The 13,054-nt window shown below is 50.8% G+C and overlaps 1 non-coding gene across 1 annotated transcript; it reads right to left on the reverse strand.

Moving 5' to 3' along the window:
- Positions 1-9,320: 9,320 nt before the first annotated feature.
- LOC119432080 (U2 spliceosomal RNA) lies at positions 9,321-9,515 on the reverse strand. The gene has a single exon (XR_005188142.1). It is a non-coding gene; the product is annotated as a U2 spliceosomal RNA (small nuclear RNA).
- Between the last annotated feature and the right edge of the window lie 3,539 nt (positions 9,516-13,054).

Consider the following 13,054-nt stretch of genomic DNA (forward strand, 5'->3'; position numbering starts at 1 on the left):
CCAACGCGACGGACTATCCAAGAGATCAAGGAAAACATAATGGAGGACGGATTCGAAATTTACACGGTAAGAAGAATGGGAAAGGATTCGACAACAGTCATTCTAACGTTCGTGGGACCCGATGTGCCGCACTACCTCTGGCTGTACGGTGCGGAATATCGATGCACCTTGCATAAGAAGACCGTGCCCGTATGCTGGGTATGCTACGAAGTGGGACACCGCAGCACAGCCTGCCCATGGCCGGGAACGCGAGCCTGCCACGAGTGTGGCACGCGAGACCCAGCTCCAGGCCACACCTGCGTGGCCAAATGTACGCTTTGCGGAGGAGGTCACGTCACAGGTACCAAAGGATGCCCGGAACTATTCATTACGCCTTAGCTCATCCGGCAACGAGAGCGGCAGAAGCAGCATGAGCAACAGGCACTGTCAATGCACCTGTCCAGGCGAGACCAGACCCTGAGCAGTGGAGCAGGCCGGTCGGCAACGCCAGGAGGAGGGGTGAGAAGCACATCCAGATCCACTACAAGGGACCAAAGTAGTACAAGGAAGAAAAGATCGAGATCGAGAGGCAGGACCCCGACACCGGCGAGGAAGAACGCGAGCAAACAGGTGGGTTGGGCAGGGAGACCTTCCATCGCAGATAAGAGTCAATTCCCCAAGTTAGGTCAAGCAGATAGAAAAAAGTCAGTGCGAGGAATGTGAACAACTGAAAAAGATGATAGAGAGACAGAGCGCGCATAGACCACCAAAACAAACAGATAGCGAAACTGACGGAACAATTACATAAGCAAGACGAGATGACTAAGTCACTGCTAGCCAAAATCGAAGCTGCAGAAACTAACAGACAGGAGGAAACGAACGTGAAACGCAAACTAGCCAAGCGGGACACGCAGAGTCTACAAGAGGCGGAGGGAGAACCAAGGTCGGCACGACCCCTACATGAGGTCAGCAACGCGGTGGCGCAACTCACATGCCAAATGGCGCAGCTAGCAGCGCAAGTGGAGAAAGTTTGCTCAGAGATCGCAAAGACCAGTGCGAAGGGTAGCAAACTAGAAGCCAACGTCAACGAACTCATGCTCGCAAAGAAAAGCAGGAAGAACGCCCCGTACACCAAACCAGGTACTGAAGTGCACCGTTCAGGCAGCAGCCTGGACCTCACCAAAGATGGCGCAGCGAACTAATATTAGGGGGAAAGAAGACACGGTGATTCTCCAGGGGAATTGCCGTGGCTTCAGGAACAAGGTGGGTGAGCTGCACGTGGATTCACTCGAGAACGAACCAGACGTGATAGTATTACAAGAGATAAACCAACGACCCGACGTATGTGGATCCGACGGAGAAGGGGGCGGCAGCATTGGTACGCAATTGTATAGCGGCAACTCAGCACCTGATGGCACAGCGGGGATGCGAACACACCCTCGTGGAGCTCCACAGTCGAGGCATAGGAAACACGGAGAACGTGTTTGCACTGAACATGTATTGTAGGCCGACAAAGAAAGGAATAGACATGGCGGGGACAATACAGGACGCAGTGAGCAAGGCAGGCTCACGGCCGCTGCTCGTACTGGGGGATTTCAATGCCTCTCACACGACATGGGGATACCGGTTCTGTTCGAAAAGAGGGAGAGAACTAGCACATTTGATAGAACAGCACAACTTGACCCTACTCAACGAGCCCGACACACCCACCCGCATGGGCACGAGCACGACCAGAGACACCACACCAGACTTCTCGCTCCTGATGGGGACACTGGATGCCTCATGGCAAAACGTGGGAACGAATCTGGGGTCGGACCATGACGTAATCAGAATCACAATCAGAGGTCCCACCCTCAAGGTGAAGACGGGCACGGCGAGGATTACCAATTGGGATAAGCTGAGAAAGGAGCAAGAAGAGGAATCGGAAGAGGAAGAATGGGCAGTAAGACAAACGTACGAGACCTGGGAGAAACAGCAGCTCGACATCGTAGAAAAACACACGCAAAAGATCGCGACCACTCACCAAACCCCCCGTATAGACGCCAGACTGGCACACCTGTGGGAAGCGAGACGCAGTCTAACCAAACGCTGGAAAAGGCAGAGACACAACAAGAAGTTACGCAAGAGGATACGGGAAATAAACGACAAGGCGGCAGAGTATGCGGCGGATTTATGTAAAGAAAGCTGGCTCGATCTGTGCGACGGCCTACAAGGAACCCTATCCACCCGCAAAACGTGGCAGCTCCTCAGGCACCTCATCGACCCGATGACAAGCAAGAGCGAGACAAACAGGAGTATGACTCGGACCTTAAACAATTACGAGGGGGACGTGGAGAAATTAATAGAACACTTGAAAAACAAATACATCAAGATGGAGAAGAGCAAGGATCGGCCAGGATCGGCCAGGAGCGTACCGAGGCCTCCCCAACGAGAAATTGGACAAGCCCTTTACGGGCCCGGAACTAAGAACAGCCATAGCAGAGAGCAACCAGAAAAGCGCTGCGGGGCCGGACGCCATCACGTACCGACTACTGAACAACTTGAGCGACAGAGCGAGGCACATGAATGAGACCTGGGAAAGCGGCAAACTGCCAAGAAGCTGGAAGGAGGCAGAGGTTAGGTTCATTCCAAAACCTGGAAAAGCCCCGCACATCGACAACTTGAGACCCGTCTCCCTCACGTCCTGCGTGGGCAAGGTGATGGAAAGGATGGTGTTAAATAGACTACAGAGACACTTGGACAGAACCAACCAAATGCCGGACACCATGTTTGGTTTCCGAAAGCACCTGAGCACGCAGGACGTGCTCATACAGATCAAAGAGGAGGTCATGAAACAGGCCACGAGGCATTCGCCACGCTCCATATTGGCGCTTGACCTCAAGCGAGCGTTTGACAACGTCTCCCACGTTAGCATCCTGACCAACCTCCAGAGCACTGGCTGTGGATAACGGGCGTATAACTACGTTCGAGGTTTCCTAACAGATCGAAAAGCAAGAATCAGAGTGGGGGAGGAAGTATCCCCGTTTATCGAGTTGGGCAGTAGGGGGACCTCTCAAGGCTCAGTCCTTTCGCCCCTGTTGTTCAACATGGCAATCCTGCACCTGCCCAAGGCGCTCGAAGCGATTGAAGGCTTGGGGCACGCGCTCTACGCCGACGACGTCTCGCTCTGGACGACGAAGGCTGGATCCCACGGATGGATGCAAGACACGCTGCAGACGGCGGCGGAAGTGGTGGATAAATATGCCAAGGAATGTGGCCTAAGATGCTCGCCACAGAAGTCGGAACTGGTGGTAGTACGACAACGGGCGCCGAAAAGACTCAAGGAAGATATTAAAGTGGTGCTAGACGGAGAAGAAATTTTGCGGGGCCCCAGTCTCAAGATCCTGGGACTGGTGATACAAGCAAACAACAAGGCGGAAGCGTCTGTGAGAAAGCTAAAGCACACGACGGAGCAAGTACTGCACATGCTCTGCAGAGTGGAGAGGAGACGCAGAGGAATGAAAGAGAACGACACCCCGAGGCTCGTACAGGCCTTCGTGATTTCCCGAATTACGTACGTGGCACCGTATCTCCTGCTGAGCACGGTCGAAAGGAACCAGATTGACGTGATAATCCGAAAAGCAATCAAGCAAGCCATCGGAGTCCCGATAAGTGCCTCCACGGACAAACTCATGAGGTTGGGCCTGCATAACACGGTAGACGAACTGATCGAGGGCCACCTCTCCAGCCAGAAGCATCGCCTAAGTCAAACGAAGGCCGGCAGAAGAGTCCTGAAGAAGATCGGCTGGGAGGAGACGAGACAGATGGAGCGAGGACAACTGCCAGACGTCTGGCTAGAAGCAATCAAGGTAAAACCACTCCCCAAGAACATGAGCCCAGCACACCACAGCGGCAGACGGGAGGCCAGAGCAAAAGCTTACAACAGGCTCCTGGCTGGGCAGAAGGGGGTAACCTTCACAGACGCCTCCCAAGACAGAGGAAAAAGCTGGGCGACCGTAACGGTGACAACCACAAAAAAGCTGCTAACGTGCGCGACGGTAAACACAAACGATGTCGACGAAGCAGAAGAGCTGGCAGTTGCCCTGGCCCTCACTACACAAGGCAGGACCAGAGTGGTCACAGACTCGCAACAAGTGTATAGGAGCTTCCAGTCGGGCTGGGTGTCCCGGTTGGCGCTTCGGGCGCTCAAAGGCAAGGAGCCCCCGAAAGGGGAGGAGATAGAATTAATCTGGGTACCGGCCCACTCCGCAGTGGAGGGCAATGACTTTGCCCACCAGCAGGCCCGAGCGCTATCACACCGAGCCACAGCCGCGGAGAGGGAAGAGGAGGACGCAAAGAGCCAACCACTGGTCACGTACAAAGACATAGTGGAATATTACAGAAACGGGAGACAGAGCTTCCCAGAGCCACACGTCACGTAACTCATGTGTTGCAGGTACACTGCAACACATGATTGCAGAATGTAAATTTAGCCAACAACACCTACCACTCCTCACCGCTCCTAACCCCAACATAATCCCTCTACCCATCCAACCCCTTAGAGAGCGATGGCTTACAAGTTTATCTTGCTGTCCAGCCCCGCCCTGGAAGACCAGCTTTGGCTCGTAACCAGGGGCCAGGCGGCGAGAGCAGCATATGGATCCCCGTGAAGTGGGAACCACTTCCATCCGGCGCATGCGCTGAAAAGCTCGTGAAATAAAGTTTTTCATTCATTCATTCGCACACACCAAGTAGGCTTCATTCACTGGAGCACTGAACGTGGGAAAGCCAGCTTACAAAACCCAAGCTTACACCGATCCCCTTATTATTGGCTTGACTTTTAAACTGAAATGCATTGATGGAAATACGTTCTTCCCGGGCCATAATAAGTGGTCTTATATTTAAATGTGAAGGCCTTAGCGACTTTTTTATTACTTTAGTAATTGTTTGCTATTGCCCCGACGCGCGCAGGTCCGATAGAAATGTTTGTTTCCTCATAGTAGAATTACGTTTTCTTGTACATTCAAATTACAATCAGATGGCGAATCTGATGCCGAATGGTAATGTCGTAGTTTACCATTTTTCGTCGGCAAGCAGCAGCGTTCTTCGCACAGTGTCAAGCCATAGCCTCCTCTATACTTTTCGTGCCCGCGCGTTGGCGTGGAATACACAGGCGCCGTCCGTCCCTCATAGTTCCGGTGCTTGCCGCTAGAAGCCGCCCCGATCCCACAGTAACAGCAGACGACGTGGCCTATGTGCACGCTTGCATTGGTGATCGTCTAGAAACGTCTACATGGCATTAGACTATGCGTATACGCTAAATAGGATGCACACATACAATTTTAACACAAACACTGTATGCGGAATGCAATGCGAACTTTTATATTTGATTTCGCGCTCATAGCTTGAGCACTTTTCGAGACAACGGTTTGGCGTGGAAATCTTTCGCAAAGTCGTGTTTGTCAGTCACGCTCGTCGCGAAGTTCACAAAAAGTGGACGGAGAAACTTCATAAACACAACGTCCAAGAGTTTTTCATAATGGCCTGGGGCTGACCACTTGAGTTGTTCACGTTTCTGAAGTACTTTCGCGGCGTTGTCAACGGCAGCCTTAAGTGGCTGCTTCATCTTTCTCGCTTTTGCGAGGAAAACTTCCAGGTACTTCTTTAGCGAATGCAGAAACATTACAAGCTCAACAGACGGATAGAGGAGTCCAGCTCTGTCCTGGTGCCTAATTAAGGCATCCGATGGCGTAGAAGTGTTTGGTTTCGTTACTAGAGTGAAGCATTCATCACAGGAAATGGTTTCGTGGATTTTTCGTGCGATATATCCACCAACCATTGCTAGTGCAGCAACATCTGGTGTTGGGAGCAACGTCTTCCCCCTGTCGAGATGCTCCTCGAGGGTCCACCCTTCTTTAAAGATGCCCTTCTTTAAAGATGTCGAGATGCTCCACCCTTCTTTAAAGTCGGACGGGACGAATTAAGTGTCGGCTACAAACAGTGGAATAACAAGATGTGCTATTTGGGGTCCAGTTGTCTCTCGAGATTACCTTAAGCCACTTTTCGCGAAGTTCTTGGTCACTGGGAATTTCGTGGAATGATACTCCGGTTTCTTTCCGGCCGCTCCATGATTTGCAGTGCGGTACGCAGCAGTACGGCATTGTGCAGCATTCGGGGCGCAACCAAACTTCTGAGCTTGGACAGTCGCCTTTTCTCTTTATCGGTAGTGCTGCACACAACAAAAATACCACTTTTAGGCATGTTGCCTTGAAACAAGTGAATTTTCTTTACGATGGAACACATTTAACAGAGAACTTACCCGAGTCGACCAAAAGTTGGAAGAAAGCGCACACAGGCACGGCTGTCTCAGTGAGTGCTGCAGTTAGCAAAGCACTTTGGGGACACGCACCACACTAGAAAGAACATCAACTGGCAAGCAGAGTTTTAGAACAAGCACGTAAACTAATTTTGCACGCGGCGGGAAAACCGCAGCGTAGCGGTGTGCACCTGCTGTTGCAGCGAACGCCGAGTGAGCTATTATGGGACGCGAGCGCCCCTAGGGGAACGCCGAGGCGTTCAGGGGACGGCGGTGAGGGACCGACCGCGCAGGCACAAAAGTTATAGAGGAGGCTAAAAGTTATAGAGGAGGCTATGGTCAAGCTTGGTTAGCCTGCCTGCGTTTCTGGCATGCCAGAAACGCTGTCGCTCGTAGGCGCCGACGCATTCGGCGTCGGCAAGCAACACTTTTCTTGGCACTGTGTGCCGACATTGGTTAGCCTGCCCGCGTTTGTGGCATGCTAGGAACGCTGTCGCTCGTAGGCGCCGACGCGTCCAGCGCTAGTCACGCGAAATGTCGCGATAGGTAAGGTACCTCCGAATACCTTCCTACATGCGTAGTTAAGGTAAACTAAGAAAAGACCTAGCAGTGGCGAAGTTAGTACCCAACAATAGCAGCCAGTAAGACTTGAGGATCGACAGTTTCACTGTGCCTAAGCTTTGCACGCCACAGTGAAAACTTGCCCGTTTTCTTTTCCTTCGCTATTCATTGCCCATCGTTTGTGTGAAAGATAAACACTTTTGTTTGCCTACTAGTGTTTCTTGCGCATCCTTTCTCGTCATAAGACACACATACTAGTGACACACGTCCTTAATAATCACACCCTAATTCCTGGGTGTGTCTCAAGTGAGTGCTCACCAGCAATGTCCGCTCATGTGATATACAGCACACGTAACAGCTCAGTAATCAAGGATCTTGTGGTGACATCTATCGCTTTCAGGGGCTCATCACTCCCAATAAAACTGCTGAATGTAGCACCAGTGAAGCAATGGTCGACAGTGAGGGTACCACGGGCCCCCATCACCGTCATTTCACGCCACAAGTAGCAGCACTCAAAGCAGTTGCGGCAATGCCTCATCGGGAGGCGACAAACAAGCTCAGCAACCTGGATGAAGCTACAAGATTGGTCATCTCCCAGTCTGCTAACGGCGAATGCTTTCAAGGCCTCGGATACAATCCCAAGCACGACATGGAGACGGCATTTGGAGATTCCGCCAACCCGCACAAGGAGTACTCCCACATGCCTATCCACGTAAGTACAGCTTTTGTATCGCAAAAGGAAGAATGTTCGTACAGGCAGCCAAAATGTCTGCACCTGTTTGCCAGCCTATTTACTTTCGCCAGCACGAAGTGTTTTACCGTGCTTGAGAGAAATAAAAGAAAGATTTAGCTCAAAACTGTCTTCGATTTTCCTATTCAAGTGCACGTAAAATGCACAAGTGCATTTTTCAGACAGCCGGCGCTTCCGATTTGAATAATTTTTAAAGCATTTAGGAGAGGACGGAAAATTCTAGTGACTCTAAGAAAAAATACTTTATGGCTTGAGTTGTTTTTCGATATTGCCGATAACTGGTATCTTTGAAAACAATCGAATCAAGTTGAACTTCAATGTTCTGTAGCTCTGGACAGAAAACAGATGCTCATGTTCCGCAAACAGCGTCTGTTCATCTAGGGCGAATAAATTTTATATTAGGCATGAAATACTTTTAGCTCCCACTCTCAGCTGTCTTCAAATGACCTTAAGCCATACGCCAGAGGCGTTATCGGGGCACTCAAACGAAACCATCCGGGCAAGCAGTCAACAGTCAAGAAAATGTGGCCTCTCACCCGCAACCCTTTATACAGGACGGCATTACATGCGCTATTTACTCCCAAACAAGTTACAAAAATACTGCTTCCGAGTTCTTCCTAATGTTTCTTCACAATATCACTGAAGCTGTAACTTCTTCTACAGTGAAGTTTTATTTGTGATTTCCGGCAGCGACATTTCAAAGGCAGATACAGGGAACTACACTTGATCACCATCTTTTGGAGCTGAGACAGGGTTGCTTGTGCTCTTTTCAACGCCTGCGGTCCGTGAATTCCGCGCTGCGGGTTTTGCGGCGGCTCCACAAATGTCGCCACGCTGTGTGACCCAACCGGCAGCATCCGTCCCGACGCGGATGGCTGTTTGGCCGAGACGAGAGTTGCAATTAGGTTTTGTCTGTGACAGCAAACTATTGCGTCCATATGGGCCGGTGAGAAGTATGTCCTGGTGCGGTATGGTGCGTTGTGGTGTGGTAGGGTGCGCTATTGTGAACATGCACTACACCTATTTTAAAATTGTGGTTAGTATCATCTACTTTGCCTGCAGCCATTTCTTGTTCAGATCTACTCTCGATTACGGCAGAACCAGCAATTTTATTTTAAACTTTGTGAAATACACGATGCTTTCGAACGTTTTGCGGAAGTCCTACTTGGGGGTAACACAATAATTTTGCCTGTTTTAGATTATTATTCGTATGGTGGGCTAATCACGCGGGACTTTTACGTTTTTGGCGGGCTTTCAGTCAGGCTTGGAGGAAGCTCTCATGTAGCACAAATTGAGCAGCGGAAACCTGAATCCGAAATTCTTCAGCATTCTCGACAACTTTCTGATGAACAAGTTAGCTCTGAATATATGTGAGTTTAGTTAATACCTAAACATTTAATTAGTCTAAATACAAGAATAGTCTGACGTGCTCCAAGCGACAGCAAATTACGTCACCTTGATTCCGCCTATCAACGTGGCGCGTGCATAATTTTATAATTTCGCACAAGTTACGTGTGACACAAAGTATATTCCAATATTTCTTGCTGATTGTTCATAAGCACTCCCATCTGTAATACTTTTGTTCCTGAAGGTAGAATAAATAAATTAAAAAAGAAATACTGAGCTTTGGCACCTGAGACCCCTGTTGACGCTCTGGTTTGGTTGATAATCTTGTTTCGTTTTACAGTGAAGCTATATATGGCTAGTTTCCAGCGGATGGATGTCCGTTGACCGAAAACGTGAGTTGATACCGGAGATGGTGCTATACCGGGCGGACCCACGGCGGAGGCGAAGCAGGCTTCAAACACTCCGCCAGCTTGCAAAATTAAGTTTAAGGTCTTGGGTACAAATACAACCCGTATCAGGTATTAAGCTGATAAGAACGATACTACACTAACTCGTGTCGGCCATGTCTACGTTCGTAGACGTGTACACCATCCCGCGTTGTGAAACTAGTGCCGATAAATTTGAGTGTCTTCTGTCTCCTGACGTCATGCTCTACGTAGGCACCTTTCCACAGTTCAGCTCTGACTGTGAAATGGGTGGGCCGCTTGTTGTACGAGTTGGAAGGTCTGAAAATCAGAGTGCCTACCGAGAACGTCGGCGTGAACAGAAAAGGAAATGGGCGAGGCGGGGTGGAAAGAGTCCGCCGATGAGCGGACCGCGAACGCCAATCTTAAGCGTGCTGCCCGCCAAGACCGCGTGGTGGAAAGAAATGCCAAGCGTCAGTGTGGCCCCGATCCCACACACTTGAAACGTTTCACCAGGACAACGGTCAGTCACCACACACAGAGCTTCGCTGTTTGTCCACCTTCACAGAGTGGAATGGCACTGAATTGTTTTCTACTCTGTATAGAACCGCTTGTAGTGAACGTTGCAGCAATTCGTCTTTATTTGGTTTATTTTTATTTATACATACAGCTGACCGGAAGGATTATTGCAAGAGTGGGCATATACGTGAACAACAAAATGAAAAAGTTATTACTAATACAGAAAAATCAAGCCTCATTGGACATTTTCAGCAAAATACGAGTAAATGACCCAAACGTGTGGCGACTGTGGGTAAATGTAGGCAGAACCCTATCGACCGGCAGACAAATAGTTCCAAAGCTCAATTAGTCCGGGAAGAAAGTTGAATTTGAAAACATTACTCCTAGCAAATACGGGTCAAAGGCTTAGTTCATGGTGACTTCGACTTACGATTCCTTAGCCAACATTAATAAGGTGTTTGACAAGCGGTAGGAAGAATTGACGATACAGTCTAATGATTTTCAAGAATCGGTATCCAAACTTCTGCTCTGCGTTAAAGGGCCCCTAAACCACCCAGAGGTCGAAATTTAGTTGTGGTGTTGCAGTTGTGCACGAGTCTACAACGAACACGTAGCGGCGAGAATTTTTTGAAATGGTTCCGTAATAGTGGAGTTACAGGCGTTTGATGATCGAAACACGGCCCTCGCTCGTTTCGCTCTTTCTTCGCTACTTCCTCGTGGGCTTGTCTCTCCTCTTCGCCGAGCGCTGCTCCTAATGTCACGTGACATACGTCATCGCCAACGAGCTTCTCAAAACACTACCTACTTCCGCTTAAGGCACGTCCACGCTAGCGGCAAATATACCGACGGCGAACCGGCCTCCCGTGCCCTAGAACGTCTGCCGCGCGAGAGGTGTCCAAAGTAGACGGCAGTTCGGCCGGCGCACAACCCGCAGCAAGATCAACGGGCCAATCGACGACTGCGAAGCTGCGCGCCTCCGCCACCGGTGACGAAAACATCGGCTGCAGCTTCTGTTCAAGCAAAATAATTGCCCCCAGATAAAGTGATGCGTAAATTGTACATTTTACGAAGAACGATATCCACTGTCAAAAGTTAGACTCCAGAGCTCCGATACTTGCCGAGCTCAGCTACCGTGCACGGCTACAACGGGAGACGACCGGCTGCGCTGTGCTCGCATCGCAGCCGACGGCGCCGCTAATATAAGCGTGTTTTCTTCTTCGTGTACAATTATTTCGAAGAACGATAACAACGATAAGAAAATATTGCGGCTTGGGAGCGTGGGTAATTCATTCCGAAGCGCCGTCCGTTTTAGCTTTGAAGTGAGCCGGAAAAGGCCTAGCGACGATATCGGCGCCGTCGAGCGATCGGCGGCGGTGGCAGCGAGGCCATATACCGCACAAATGGGTCCCGGTCTCATCCTCTCTTCGGCAAGGAAGTCTCGCCATTCGCGAGGAAAACGGCTGTCCAACGGCAGCCCGCGAATGGGAAACGGCATGCGGCGAGTTACCGTGCCAATACTGAGACGTGGACTCAGTGCTTCTCCGCTACCCGCTGGTGCTGCGGTGCCGGCCCGTGTTCATGCGAAGCGTGCCGCTATGTACCCTGTGTTGCGCGCATGTCTGGAAAGGCTGTAGCGCCCACCGATGCTGCTATGCGGGGACGCTAAGGTCGGCGCTCTCGGCAGGCGCTCTCGGCGGGCGCGGCCGGCTGAGGATGGCGAGGAGAATAAAGTTGGGCGGCGCGTGCTAGCGGCGCAAGCACGGCACGCACCAGTCCGTTCTAAAAGCCTGCTGAGCTTGTCTCCTTGTTCTGGCGCTCCGCTGCGAACCCACGGTTCCCGACAAGGCTAACATTGCCGCACTCTGTTCGCGCAGCTAATCAGACCGCTAAGCACGACTGTGTTGGAACGCAAGCGATTTGGCACTTGCGTTTCGGGCTGTAATTGCCGATTCTCGAGGGCGCACAAGCGAGCAACACGACAAGGATGAGCAGGGGGCGCGCGTACCTGCTAGCAGACAAACCGGAAGTCGTAGGTTCGACCAATGGGCATCGTCCCCGAGACTGAAATCACCAGATTCACCCAGCTGACATCGTGACGACCGCTGGGGATACCGAAAAGGCCAGGAGAGGGGTACGGCATTGTTTTTTTTTTAATTTTGTGGCGTGGCCGGGGCGAGTATCGCTGCAGCGTTTGGCATCGTTGATCGAGACAGCATTCTGAACTGAATGCGCATGTTTACATGAAATGTTCAAAAAGATCTGAGATGGTTTAGGGGCCCTTTAAGCCATGTCCACTGCAGTGTTCATGAGCCGTACTGAGAACTAGGTATTGTAGATCTCCCAGAATGCCGAAGTCGGGGCACCCACGTGAAAAAACAAAACGAGACACTACCTTAATCCTTGACTTAGGTTTTGCTAGTGGCACTCGCACCTCGGCGTTTGTGTACCCTGGTGCAAGGCGGGCAGCCGAACTCGGACCAGCAAGCGAACGGAACTAGCGGCAAAGCGCCGCGCACAGGGGAGCGTGCCAGGGAGCGAAGGAGGGCGAGGAGGGCGCGACGCTTAGCCCCTGGCGGACGGCGCACGAAGCGCACCTTACGCGGCCCTCAGCCGCTGACGTGAGAACATGTAACGAGCGCCGACGCGCAGCTGGCGCGCGCGAGCGAGCGACGGCAGGTGGCGAGCTGGTGAGAGAATAGAGCTGGGAGTGAGGTCACCCCTCCCCTGTGTTAGGCAGGCGTTCACTCTGTGTCAGGTGGTGTGTAGCTCTAATTAGGTTGTTTTCATTTTAATTAGTAATGAGCGGGTACCCCTGGTGCGACGTCACTGATGACGTCACTTCAGGTCTTCGAGTTTTCATGGGAACCTGCACTGATGTGGTGGGTATCTAAGTGTCGATTGTTTGTTTGGTGTACGGCAATTAGAATTTGCTGAATTGTTTCTAATTATTTTGACGATAATAACCTCCTTACGGCACCAAACATGTGCTCTGATGTTATTCATATCTATCATCAACCATAATTAGTACCATAGGTATCTGCCTGTCTTTATTTTTAATGATTTATTTTTAATTTCGTCCCACCTCTGTGGCAAACTGGAAGTAGCTCCCCAACCGGAAGTTGCTGCTCAACAAACTTGAGTTTCACTTGGTGCTCGTGCCACTAATAAATGGGTAACTCACTATAACCTAAACGAACT

This window comes from Dermacentor silvarum, chromosome 10, assembly GCF_013339745.2.
Source record: "Dermacentor silvarum isolate Dsil-2018 chromosome 10, BIME_Dsil_1.4, whole genome shotgun sequence".
In the NCBI taxonomy this organism is placed as follows: Eukaryota; Metazoa; Arthropoda; class Arachnida; order Ixodida; family Ixodidae; genus Dermacentor; species Dermacentor silvarum.